Source organism: Danio rerio, chromosome 7 (genome assembly GCF_052040795.2).
Source record: "Danio rerio strain M-AB ecotype USA chromosome 7, GRCz13ab, whole genome shotgun sequence".
Classification (NCBI taxonomy): Eukaryota; Metazoa; Chordata; class Actinopteri; order Cypriniformes; family Danionidae; genus Danio; species Danio rerio.
The window spans coordinates 44,336,410-44,350,988 of record NC_141027.1 but is presented as its reverse complement, the minus strand read 5'-3'; positions in this window follow the sequence as shown (position 1 = coordinate 44,350,988).

The window sequence follows — 14,579 nt, the reverse complement described above, 5'->3', positions numbered from 1 at the left end:
AGAGATCTGAGCTTCTGGATTTATCTTAAGTTTATTCATAATCTTCTTTAGAAATACATAAAGGTAAGCAACTTTTTTTATCTGGGAGAGGAATAGAGAAAATATTCTAGTAAAATAAACATTAAATATGTTACGTGAATAAAGCACATCGTCCAGTTAAATTGAAAAATATATATTGATTGATTGAATTATTGATCTCCATAGACATCCACGTGTGTTTTGCAAACATTAAATGGTTTGTTTAACTTGTAGTTATGTGTATTTGAATGTCTGAAACCTAAAATAAATGTTTTTGGTTTGAAAGCACAAATAAATTGTGATTTATAACAAGTGCTGCGGTTCTCTGTGCCTCAGCACATGCTCTCAGATTTAATATTTAGCAGTTGATGACATGCGCTCTGAATGTTCTGATCACACCAGTGTGATTGCATGCTTTAGGTACCAGCCAAGGATGATCACACATGTGTGATTATACGCATAGAACAAATCCAGATACACTTAAGAGTCAGAAAGATAGTTCTTCCACACCAACATGAGGCTAAGTTAAAATAATAATAATAATAATAATAATAATAATAATAATAATAATAATAATAATAATAATAATAATAATAATTCCACTTATATAAAGAGCGGCATTTTTTAAAAAGAAATGCATCTAATTACATAACACAGAAGAAAGACATTTTAACAATAAATGTAGTCTCAGAGAGACATTTTCTTTGCAGAATGGGACAGGTAAAATGTGGAGGGAAAAAAAGAGGCAAATATAAACATGTTCATCATGTGAAAGAAATCACACCTCAGCCTGAGCATTTCTGAGTGTGGATGATATGAAGGTGAGAAGAGAATTAAAACTGAAATGAGGAGGTGAACCTCTCCTGTCAGTCTCTGCGGGGACATAAATGTGGTAAGCAAAAATAAGCAGGAAAGATCTGTCCCAAAAGGTGCAGCAGACCAGCTAGACAGGGCAAATTCCTCTTCTACCTATACTCATTGGCATTAAAGCACACCCCAAGGACACAATGAGATCAAGACCGGCTTCTAGTGCTACTTTCATTCTCCCACATTGCAAATGACCACTTACACTTTAATAATCAGACAACAGGAGATTGAAGTTCATGTATTTGTATGTCATACTGATGTACATCTGAAAATCTAGAATGTCTGATTATGCTACTTGGCAACAAACAGTATCCTTGACTTGCTTTTGTGCAGTGAGCTATAAAACACTATTTTAACTGAATGCACATACAGATCTGTAAGTAATGCATTTACTTACTGTATAGGTGCAAACCTTGGCAGTGTATTATAGCATATTTATTAATGCATGCTTTTGTATGCTCTTTAAAGTAAGAATCATCTTTTCCATGCATCTCATATGCACAGTTTGCCCATCGACTTTATTTGCTTAACACCAGCAGGTTTAAAAGTTAAATAAATATATATATATATATATATATATATATATATATATATATATATATATATATATATATATATATATATATATATATATATATATATATATATATGTTGTTTGTATTTAAAGTAAGTAAGAAATATGATGATTTCCATTGATTTGTTTTGTTTGTTTATTTGGTTTGTAAGTAGAGGAAAATATTTGGCTGAGATTTTTACAATTTGTTTTTACAAATCTGGAATCTGAAGGCTAAAAAAAAGTTTAAGAAAAGTTAAAGAAAATTGCCTTTAAAGTTGTCTAACGTAATTCTTATTGATGCATATTATTAATAAAAAAATCTGTTTTGAAAAAAAAAAAGTCTTCACATAACAGTTTCTTTACTTACAATTTTCATTATTATGATCATGATAGAAAAAAAGACCATTTTGGCTTATGGAACATATCAACAAGCTGTTCAAATCTACCAATTATTTATTTATTTATTTATTTATTTATTTATTTATTATTATTATTTTTTTTTTTTTTGTGGTCCAGGGTCTAATATTATCAACAATTTACATGTACAGTAGGTGGTCCAAAAACATGAGATAGAACTCATGTCAAAATTTCTAAAGAGATTATCTAAATCAAGAAAAAGAATAGCAATCCACACTTCAATCAACATTAAGACAAGCTAAAAAAAAAAAAAAAAATAGAAAAAACAATAAAAATAAATAAATAATTAAACAGGGGCCCTGTTTACAGCTTATAACAGCTCATACAATTGATTGATCTGATCACAAGCAGATCTAAAAATCGCAAAATGCTAATAATCTAAAACATGTTGAGCTTGCTTCCAGAGATATTTGCAAAAAACATTTGTTCGGATTTGTGGCTTAGATGCTCATATACTGTATGTAGAGACCACAGTAACAAACAAATAGCGTAAAACTGAGATTGTCTTGGTTAATATCAAAGAGACTATATAGATTATGTTTTCCTAATAAAATATACCAAGCAAACCAGATCATCATGATCACTGCATACTTAATATGTAGTTTATTAAACTGCAGTTGATTGAACTCTTTTGCGCTTGCTCCTGCCACTGAAACAAATGATTCAAAAATTATTTCTTGGATTTACTTTTTTTTTTTTTTTTTTGCTAGGTATTTGCAAACAATGTATATGGGTTGAATTTAAACTAAAAAATTAAGTTAAACATTAATAAATTTAATTTGTTCAAAAACAATTTGGCAATAATTTTGCAGATATTGTTTTTCATATCGTTGACAGAACAACTGATAATTCTGTATTGATTTTAAGCAATTATAATAATATTTTGAAGTAAATTGTATATTAGGTGATACGGTGGTGCAGTGGGTAGCACGTTCACCTCACAGCAAGAAGGTCGCTGATTCGAGCATCAGCTAGGTCAGTTGGCATTTCTGTGTGGAGTTTGCATGTTTTCCCTGTGTTGGTTTCCTCTGGGTGCTCTGGTTTCCCCCACAAGTCTACAGGTGAGTTGTAGAAAATTGACTCTTACCATTCCATCTTAAATATTTAAATCCAAAAATGTTTTTGAACTCCAAAAGTTCAAAATAATACTTAAAAATAACACCAGAGTATACCACCAGGTATAAACATTGGGCTTTTTTTTTTTTTTTTTTCAAACAGCCACATACTTGCGTTTTTGATTGTGTGTTTTTCCTGTACTCTGTAATAAAGGGCAAGTCATGATGCCTAATATCACAAACTAGCATTTCCTGCACATGTGTTTATTATATCCTAATACAATAAAACACTTTTTTTTTTGCTAAATATCTCACATATTAAACTAGCTGTCCAGTCAGCTTCGCTTCACTTCAGCAAAAATATATTTGCGAGTGCTGGAAATTTCCAGGCATGTTTTCAGGTAAAGAACATGGTTGTCACTTTCATAAATTCAGTATGTATGCGACCATATCAGACACAAAAACAAGACTGACAACCATATTATAAAGCTTTGTGAACATAGCCTAAACCAGCTCAGTGTTTTCTTATATGCACATTGCAAAAGAAAAAAAAATCTTTTATATCTACACATTTAAGCAAAGTCCTTATGGCACAACCATGGGAGATGGTTGGTCTCAGCATGATGAGTGTGGCTTTGGGTCTGAGAACGCCTTCAGACAGCCAAGATGGAGGACAAACTGTTTTTACTTGTGCCAAGCTGTCATGGCAATGAAACAAGTCATTACTAAACTGGCTTTACAATCGACTCCCTGGGCACCAACAACCAATCCACCTCAGATGTTTATCCAACAGAGCCTAAATGTGTAACTGGATTACACTGCTCACCAAATTACAATCTTTTCAAGTGACGACTGCCATCTTTGTTTCTCCAAGGCTTTCTTGCTCACAGGTTTACAAAAAGATATGGTTCATTCAGAGAATATAAAAAATTTATTGGTCACACTTTATTTTAAGGTACAATTCACACTATTAACAAAAAATTGACCAAGAGTTTTAGCTTAATTGAAGCATTAATTATTAGTAAGGTCAATGTTGAGTATTATGTATTGAGTAGGATTATATATGTAGAATGAGAGCATACACACTCAGTATAAGGGGCTGATCACACCGAACGTGCCTATGTTCCAAAAACGCAAGACGCACCACACTATCTTTTTGTTGACAAGGCAATGTCACTAGGCAATGACTGAATCACCTGCTTATTGTGCGCGAGTATTGCTGTTGATATTGGTACAATTTTAAAATGTAATAATACTGTGAAGTTCAAGATTTGTCATTCAGCAGCGGATAACTCAAAACAGAAACTACAAGTCTCTGGAGTCACCTCAACGGAAACATCTGCTTTTATTTGATTGAAGAATGAAAAAGACGCAACTGAACACACTTTTCTGCTCAAAGTTGACTTTTTTTCATCTGCGAGTGCACAGCACGCAACGGAAAAAATGTGAGGTGCAGTAGATGGTTAAATGTGAGGCGTACAGGGCACATAAGTAGCACATAAGCAGTGTGCAAAACGCTCGCGAACGTTAGTAAACCATTCAAAAAAGGCATCTCTCAAAGCAAAAAGTGCATTCGGTGTGATCGACCCAGTGGCGTAGCGCAAAATGCAGAGGCCCCCCTGCAGGGATCGCTAACGGGGCCCCCTGATGAAGGGAGGGGGGGGGGGGGATACGTCATACGTCAATTTGCATATCACTGGCGTCATCACGTTCTACCGTTTCTGTTTGTTTAACAGCCTATGGTTAATAAAGGCGTATTTATAATTGCACTACACTTTATTTAAGCATGTTTATTTAACTAAATTTATTGCTGTTTGAATACAGTATGTCATTATAGATATGTAGTGAATGTGCAGTAATCTCTCATATGTAATAAACTCAGACAAGTTCAGAAACTGTCACTAAAATATCTGTGATTGTGAACAAGAAAAGAATAAACGGTCCATTTAAATTGTTAAAATAAAGTAGAAGTACATTGGTTTGACTGTACAAGGGAAATACCTTCACACTGCCTGTGCTAAATCATTTGTCGTCGGTACGCAAAGGGGTGATCTGCTCTCGGGCTGCAGGTGGGAGAGGCTGCTGTACGAGGACTGACTGGGTCGCCTGTCAGTGCTGTGAGGCGGGGGAGGGGCCGGCGGCATCACACGCAGCTCGTTGAGAAGAGTAGGGACGGTACAGTTATGGACAAATGACAGTCTAAAAAAAATCTCCAATAACACACAAAAAAGTCTCTAGATTTGTCGCTAAGGGGGTCTGAAAAGTCGCTAAATCTAGTGACAAAGTCGCTAAGTTGGCAACATTGGCGGCAAGCAATCAGAATGAAGTAGTCCACCGCTTGAGAGGTGTTCAAAGAACACAGACGTGTGAACTTTGGTTCCGACCACAGTTGTTCCCAAGAGTTTGATTATTGCGTTCGCCGGTGGATTTTTAATTATTGAAAATCACGACGACGCAGGGCCCCCTAATCACGCGGGGCCCCCCCGCGGTGCGTGCCCTGCGGGCCCGTCCGCTACACCACTGGATCGACCCCTATAACTGCAAAGAAACAGTCAATATCTTAATAACAAGCAGGTAATAAACCCAGGCTCATTCTGAAAATTTACCACTACATACATTTCTGGAGAGCGGCAAATACATCCCAGGAGCTACTTTTTTTATTTTTTTTAACAGTTTCTGTTTTCATGAATGCACCAGAGGCCGATGTGTATTCTTTTTAAGATCTCAATTTTAAAATCAATAATGCACAGCAAGCCGTTGATTACTGTCACAATTCCCAGTGATCTAACCATTGTAGATCGCTGGTAAATATGCAGAGCACCATTAAAATACAAATACACCATTATATGGACTACAAAACCAGTCATGCTCCGCTCATACACACACAGCCGGAGGATTGTCGAGGACTGAATACATCAGGGGTGTCCAAACTTGATCCTGAAGGGCTGGTGTCCTGCAAAGTTTAGTTCCAACCTCAATCAGACAAACCTGGGCTAGCTAATCAAGCTTTTACTAGACATTCTAGAAGCATCCTTGCAGGTGTGTTGAGGCAAGTTGTAGCTAAAATCTGCAGGACACCGGCCCTCCAGAACCAAGATTGGACAACCCTGGATAACATGGACTTTAAAAACAGCACAGACACACACGGATCAGTGCTGAGTCTTGTTTATCTGTGAGCATTGCAACGTGTTTTTCCTTGATTAGCCTAGCCTTTTGTTTTGACTCTTTGCTTTGTCTGATTATTTTGATTTGTTGCTGCCTGTACCAACGATTCGTTTGTTCTTTGACCACGACTTTGGATTGCTCTCCATGTACCTGTTTGACCCTGTTATTCATTGCCTGCCTGAACTAATAAACCCTGCATTTGGATCGGCACCTCCCTTGTTTGCATCCCATCCCATCACAATGCAATTACCTCACTTATTCCATGATCATTTGTTAGTTATAGACAATTTAAGACTAGTTTTGGTCTTTGCAGTGCAATATTTGACCAAATTTTCAATTTGGTCAGTTATGACATGTTAAATCACACATAATTTCTCAAGTTTGCGCTCTCTGCCTGCACTGCTCATTCAATGTGGGTACATTGAATCAGCAGTGCAGGCAGAGAGCACAAACTTGAGATACCATGTGTGTAACTACATCATTTGTCGACTTTTGACCACTTTTCAGCCACTCTGATGAGGGAGGTTCTGAGGGCTGGTATTGGCTTTATCTGGTGTTTTCAATGTAATACTGCAAAAGCTAGCAAAATTTTGAATAGGCTACTTTAATGTTTCAAACGCAGTGCTATATACATTTTTAGAGAGCACCAAATACATCCCAGGATACGTTTATTTTGCCGTTTTTGTTTTCATGAATCCACCAAAGGCAGTTGTGTAGGCTTTTTGAGATCTCAAATATCTCCAGGGAGTGCCATTCACGACTGCATTTCCCCGTAGCTGTGGTCAACTCCTCTCTGCGTCTCAAGTCTGCCATCATACATGGCGAGCTACTGGACAAACTAGTAATGGCAGGAAAGCCATGCATATTGAGGTAAGCGGTCAGCTGGTAAGCGTGAAAAGGAATGACGTCATACCGCCCCGTAGTGTTTGATTTAAAGACAAAATGCAGCCATCGTACCTATGGCTACATAATTCACAATGTTCAGGAATTTATATAGGGCTACGTTTTCAGAATGAGCCTATTTTGAAGTTAATAGTTAATAGTTAAATGTGGAATGAATTGATACTTAAACTAAAGTATTAAAATCTTCACAAAAAAAGGTAAAATCTTACAAATAAGGGAAGTACCTAGTAAAGATTCATTTGTGAAACATCACTGACAAACTTGTGAAAGAATGAATAGTAATAATTGATTTTTAGAAGTGTATTTGTGATTTAGAAATATTCAAAAAAAAGTGCTAGGTAAAAAATAAATTGTTCAAACTAACACATACAACTAACAGTTTTTCTTCCCAAAATATTGTACAAAATCAATAGTATTGTAATTTTATCTGCTTGTTTGAGCCATTTTTTTTAAATCAAACATATTTCCTAATGACAGACAAAACAATATGATATTTTACGCTCACACACATTAAAAAAACGTGTACAACAGAGAGCAGCTTGAAATCCACATCAAACACTGAATGCATTTCAGGAATTTAGATCCATTTCTCTGTTTAAAAGTGTTGACCTTCTCAGTAAATCCCACAATTCCCTGTTTAATCAGATGTGTTTCCCATGTAAACGCAAGATCAGACTGTAGCCTTCATGAGCATATTAGATAAGCAAATGGCCACTTATTTTAAAGAGTTGTAACCTGAAGCAGCTGTGTATCTTAAAGCCAAGATGAAGAAATATTTTATCTGGGATATGGGATAGTCTTTGTCCTTTTCGCTCTGTCAAATGTTTCCTTTGTTCCAGTTTATCCCATCATTTTGCTAAGCCTTCTCTTACAGATAAGACTAAAGCTTTTCGATTCAGAGGGACCGGGACTTTAGAGATGTGACGATCGCTGTGGACACGGGCTTTGCTGAAATCTCTGACTATTTGCCCAAATCAAACACTGGTGTAAGAGACATGACACAAAACTCAAGAGATCTCGAGGACATTAGTTCTGCTTCATAAAAAATCACAGCAAGTGTGTTAGGCACGTGCGTGGGCTTGAGTCAGGTAGCCATACGGTGACTTTTTTTTTTTTTTTTTTAATGGTCACTTGATTGATTTTTCAACCACAAATGAAAATGCATTATTTACTCCCCCTAATGATGTTCAAGTGCTGTATGACCTTCTTTTATGTTCAGACCACACATGATAAAAGATGTCCTGCACAAGCTCATCTATTAATAGCAACTAACATTAAGCTGAAAAAAAAGCTAAATTACCACAGAATGGTCCCATGGTTTAATATATTCACATGGTCACATGTAAATATATTTCAAGTGCCACTGGGGTAGCCAGTAGGGTTTAGTGAAAAAAGACAATTTTCAAAATGAACTATAATAAAGTTATAGTTAACCTTAGGCCATACTCACACTATGTACAGTTGTCTTGAACCGTGTCAAAGCACGCTTGTCCCCCCTCCCGTCTCCCCCAACGGCCCGCACTCACATTACAATCGGGCCTGGGCACGCTTACGTCATCGATGCTGCGCTGTTCAGTGAGTGCTCACGCTCAGCACAGTGGAGATTTCTCTAGTTATATCTCTTTATTCGTTAGGGATGCGGTGACACGCAGTCAGATATTTCGCCGAACAGATCAGCCACTTTGACGCTCATAAACAATCATAAAGCCCTCGTGCTGCAGGAATTAGGAGGTTTGCTGAAAGTGCGCAGCTGTCATGCAGTGATGTGTTTGCGTAATTAACAAACTTCAGCATTTTGCGTTCACTGAACAGTAAGAATGATTAATAAATCCAAATAAAACGGTCCCTTAAAAGTCATGTCTCGCTTTCAGTTTTGAGGCTTTGGCAAGTTTTGCACTCATAAACAATCATACCGCGCCAAAGCCCAAGTGAACAGCGCTCAGACACACCTCTTCCAACCAGGCCAGGGCCAGACTTCAGGCCCGATTCAGTGCACTCACACTTCTCAAACAATCCGGGAAACGGGCCTGGGCACGGTACGGATAGTATAGTGTGAGTAGACCCTTTATTATTAATTAATGCATTAGATATGAACAACAAATCTGTTAAGCTATATTTAATCTTTGTATTAAAATGATAACTAAATGTATTAATGTGTTAGTAATGCATTAGTTAAGTAAGGCATAATTAACAACTTGCCATGGGTAAAGGATTTTAAATGCACGACATGCAGGCAAAGAACCTTCCAATTTTTATTTTAAAATTCTTAAAGCACAGCAAGCTGTTGATTACCCCACTTATTCCAAGATCATTTGATAAGTTATAGACAATTGAAATCTAGTTTTGCTCTTTGCAGTGGCAATAGTTGACAGAATTTTTATAAGTTATGACATTTTTAATCTTCTATACTCACACTGAATCAGCAGTGCGGGCAAACAGAGAGTGCAAGCTAGAGATATCATGTGTGTGTCAGGCTCAGACAAAAAAACAGAAAGGAATAATGTTCAAATAAGTCCTTTATTGAACATGAAGAAGAACAATGGCTGTGGAGTTATCACTGGAGCTGGTGAGCGCAGGAGCTGGAATCCTACAGCAAGATGACTGCGCAGATCACAGGTAAGCAAAAGTAAAATGATAAATAATACAATAATAAAACAATAATACAGGACTAGACAGAAGTATGAAAGCATTGCAGATCGTCCGTAAGGTGTAATGAACATCATAATCTGACAAAGGGTAACAAGACAGGGCAAGTATAATTGGAAAGGTAAATCGGATCAAATAGCAACTGGCGAGTAATGCATGTGTGCCAGCGCTTATTGTGAGAAGCAACAGCTGAAACATACAACAGATTGAGTAACATAAGTTCTGATGGAACCTGACCCATGACAGTGTAGCTATTTTTCCAGTTTTGACCACTTTTCAGCCACTACTCTTGATAAGGGAGGGTCTCTGGGCTTATATTGGCTTTATCTGGTCTTTCAATCTAATACTGTAAAAGCTAGCACAATTTTCATAATTTACAAAAACATAAACGTCTAATTACAAGCACCAGATCAATTAAACACGCTTCATGAATAGGCTACTTTATGCATTGACTAATGAAATTATAGATATTTTAAATTAGTTTAATTAGTTGCCCTATAGTAAAACAATAATATAATTATTATGTAAAAAAAAAAGACTGATCACACAAAAAGATCAATCATTCAATTCATGTGAAACCATACAAAGTTGGTTTAAGACACTTACTGTAGCTGCATCCTGTCACTTTGAGTAGAAAAAAATTATGTAAAACCAATTAAAGACACATGATAAAACATTCATAATCTTATGGAAAAAACAAAAACTCACGGATGCAGATCACGGATGCGTTTGCTTTTGTTTGAAAAGAAAGAACACTATAAAAAAATCTACTTAACTTGACTCAACTTAAAATTTTAAGGCAAACAGCTTTAGAACTCAAAAAAAAGCTTTTAAGCAAGCTCTAAGTGCAATTTTCAGTTGAATCACCTTTTTTTTTTCTTTACTGTGAAGCTATCTGTATCTATGCTGCTACTTAAGTAAAAGATGTGTGTAGTTTTGCCATCTCAGTTAAGTTTGTTTTTCATCAAACACTGACATACAGTAGATTCCTGGAACATTTGGAATATATGGCAAGCAACTTGGCATCATTTTGAGATAATTTAGCCTTTTTAAATATCAATATAAATCTAATTTTAAGGTCTGGAAAAGAAAGAATGAGTAAATAATGACAGAATTCTCATACATTATTCTCAAGTCAACAAAAGGATGTTGCTTCAGCTTTCTACTGTTTATTATCGCTGTTCAAGCCATCTCTTCCCATTATTCCACTTCATTTCTCTTCTGAAAAAAAAGAAAGAAAGAAACCAAAATTAAATTACTCAAACGCTGCTCTTTTATTCGCTATATGATTATGTCTTAAACCTATAGCACCCGAGGAGGATCCAGCACTCACTAAGTGGGTTTTCCAAACACCTCCAGATTGCACAGTTCTTATGGTTGATGTGTGAGGCATGATAGAGATGAAGCAATTTCTCTTCTGAAGAGCTGCAGGGCGAGTGTCACTGCCATTCGTCTTCCCGCAGCATTTAATGACTACTACAACAATAATGAGGATATTTTATGGACTTCTCTCTCCACGGCTCATCTGCTACACGAGAATTAGCGCAGAATATACATTACAAACAATCCCAGTCATGACGGATGAAGCCTATAAGTGTTCACAATATATAATTGGTCGTCCAGTCATAACAATTCTCATAAGATAAAATGTACGCTATTAGTCGGAGAATTTCACCGTGTTTCAGATCAGATCCATCATGACAGCAAAGATTACAGGCTTATGCTCAGTATACTTCATGTAGTTTGAGTATAACAAAGACATGAAAAGCACATAGATTGCTCTGAATAACAGAGACTAGAAAGTATAGAGCAGAGAGTTGAACAGGAGAAAATAGTGAGGAATGATGAGCCTTTGACGTGCAGTTTATTCTGGTATATAATTTATAACCGTATTATTCACACCTCACATCTTAAGCCCTTTCCCGTCAATTAGCTTTTTGAAAAAGCACCTGGAAAGCGGAGGCTTCATACATACTAATATGTTTGAAGGATGTCATTTGTAAGTTTGATTTGTGATCAATATCCCAATATCAAAGTTTCAAGTTTGCCACACATACGTCTAAATTTAAAATCACTTTGAAGTATGAAGAACATTTATTTGCACTCTCCAGAAAGGTCATTCAGTTTGTTTTGTTTACTTGACATTATCACCATTAGACATAAAGCAATCTGATAAAATTATAGACAGTCGCATAATACAGTATACTTTATGACTATACAGCAAATGTAGCAGATCCAGCCATAATCAAAACTGTATTCTGGATGGAGAAAGATGATTTGTAAACTTTACCATAGGCCTACAACCTTTCATACTTTCTTTTTTCTTTTAGTATGTATATGTATAAAATATTCCAATTAATAAGACATGCATACTTTTATCACTTTTTATCAACCAGGGATGGCTTAAATGCATCAAGAGGGATGGTAAAAACTTAAATTGTTTCAAAATATTTTTATTTTCAGGTAAAGTACAGTAGTTGCATTTTTACATCAATACATGCCTATAAATACTACTTGTTAAAGTTTTTTTTTCAAGGTTGCATATATTAAATGTAAAAAAAAAAAGATTTAAATTGTTAAATACTTATTTATTATATATTTATTTATTACTTATTGTATCTATTTTCAAATAAAATTTTAGCCCAGTCATTAATAATAATAATAATAATAATAATACTAATAATAATAATAATAATAATAATTATTATTATTATTATTATTATTATTATTATTAGAGTGATTTTATTATTATTGGAGCGATTTGCTCCATGTTTTACATTTCTGTCCAGAGAGGTCATGTTTTGATCCTCGACCGCTCTCACGCAGTCAAGTGATACGATTTCGCAGGTCAGAGTTCAAGAAGCTTGAACTTTGCACCGCAGCAACCTGCGAAACTTGACGCATGACCTTGCGTTTCCGGTCTGACCCATTCGCATGCCTCAGAATGGAAGTCTATAGGGAGACAAGTCCAATATGACTGCAGCTTAAAGGCTGATTTATACTTCTGCGTCAAACACCGGCGTATGCTACGGCGCTGACGCATAGCCCTTCGCCGTGGCTGTCGGTGTCGCTGATGTGCACCTCTCAAAAATTGTAACTACACGTCGCAACGACGCGTAGCGCAAGCTCTGTGATTGGTCGGCTTGGTAGCGCTGACAAGTCTGGGCGGGACCAAGAGCCGCGCAAATGGCGCGAGCTGGACGCGAGCCAAATGAAGCGATTGTTTACAAGTGTGGAGTCCCGTGAAGGAGCTCCTGATGGAAAGTTTTGTTTTGTGTTTACCTCATAGTTAAAGTTGTTGCACGTCCGCCGTTTCCTGCCTCAAAATGAGCGAGTTTGAGTCACTTGTACAACCAGGAAGTGTTCATGAAAAGCAAAACAGAAGCGAAGAAACTCGACACAGAGGAACATTTACACCTCACTGCCAACTAGCGTTTCGGAAGTGTTAATGCAGACCAACAGAGACAGCGTGCAGAAGTATAAATGCACAGCTGCGCGCGTTGCCTGCGCCGTGAGTTACGCCGGTCAATTGACGCAGAAGTATAAACCAGGCTTAAGACTGGACTGGAGCTCCCCCTCCACTCTATCACCTTGAACCCCATCACCTGTGCACTAATCAGTTTTACATCTGCCCTGCATCACTAAACATCACCACAGTCCCATAAAAAGTGCACTCTCACTTCACTCAGTGTCTGGCCTTGTCGACAACCAGAAGGTCCAATCCTGCCTACATGGTCAGTGTATTTACATCTGTTCTAAAATGTATTTACTGTTATCATTTCTATTACCTCCTTTGTTCCTTCTAGTGTTGTTACCTTCTAGTTCCAAATCTGGTCCCCATCATTTTCTTGTGAGTATGTGTGTGTGTGCGTGTGTGAGATGATGATTCAACTCTCAGTCTCATTTCAAGATCCTCAAACTTACCTTCAGAGTATTCCTGTGTCCTCCATTTCCATTGCTCCTGGTTTCCCCATCTGATCTTTGTCTGGTCCTTGTGTGTGATTCTGAGTGCACCACTATCTGCCACAGTCCGATCCATGATCCCAATGCCAAACTAAATCCATCTGCCTTTACTATATCTGCCATCTTTAAACTGTTGTTCTATAAAGTTTTTGCTTCAGATTCTTTCTGTAACACTTCCAGACTATTTTTTTTTTCATAAAACACAATAAATGTGTCTTAAAAATAGTTTAATTTCAAGGTCCCATCTTTCAGTTATTTCTAGTCTATTTCTAGTCTATATTCTATTTCTTGTTTTTATTATTGGGTATTAATAATATAAAGTAATATTAATTATAAAAATAAAAGAGTTAATGACTTTTTTTTCTTTGTAAATTTGTTTTTAAAAGCAATTCTTTAATCAAAAGACTAATTAAACTGATTATCATTAAAATGCATTTTAAACAGTGTAATATTAAACATTATTCAATTTGTTTTTCATGTTTCCTGAGCACTGAAATGACCCCGAAGACTGGAGTAATCTCTGATAAAAAATCCAGATTTCCCTATGAATGTTTTACATTACATTTCAAAAAATATTTCAACAGAAAGATTCATCTTAAATTGTTACGATATTTCACTTTATTACTGTAGTTTTACTTTATTAACAGACTTTCAAAAACATTTTTTTTTTAAATGCCAACCCCAAAATTTTGATAGTGTGTGTATAATGCAGATGGAATGGGATGTCTGATGAAATACCACATACTAATAATGTGGCAGAACTGAATTCAGCCCTGCATCTTTAAACCTGCACTCTTAATTCTGCTTCATCGTTCATCATTGCTCCGGCTCTCCACAGATGAAAAAGCATCACAGTTATAGACTGAATGGTCATGCTCCAAAAGTTCAATTAAGGAAAAACATTCCACTCAACCTTTATGTGATAGGATTACCAGATACATTTCAAAAGAATGAGGAATTCTATCAAGTCCCCTCATAAAACCCTCATC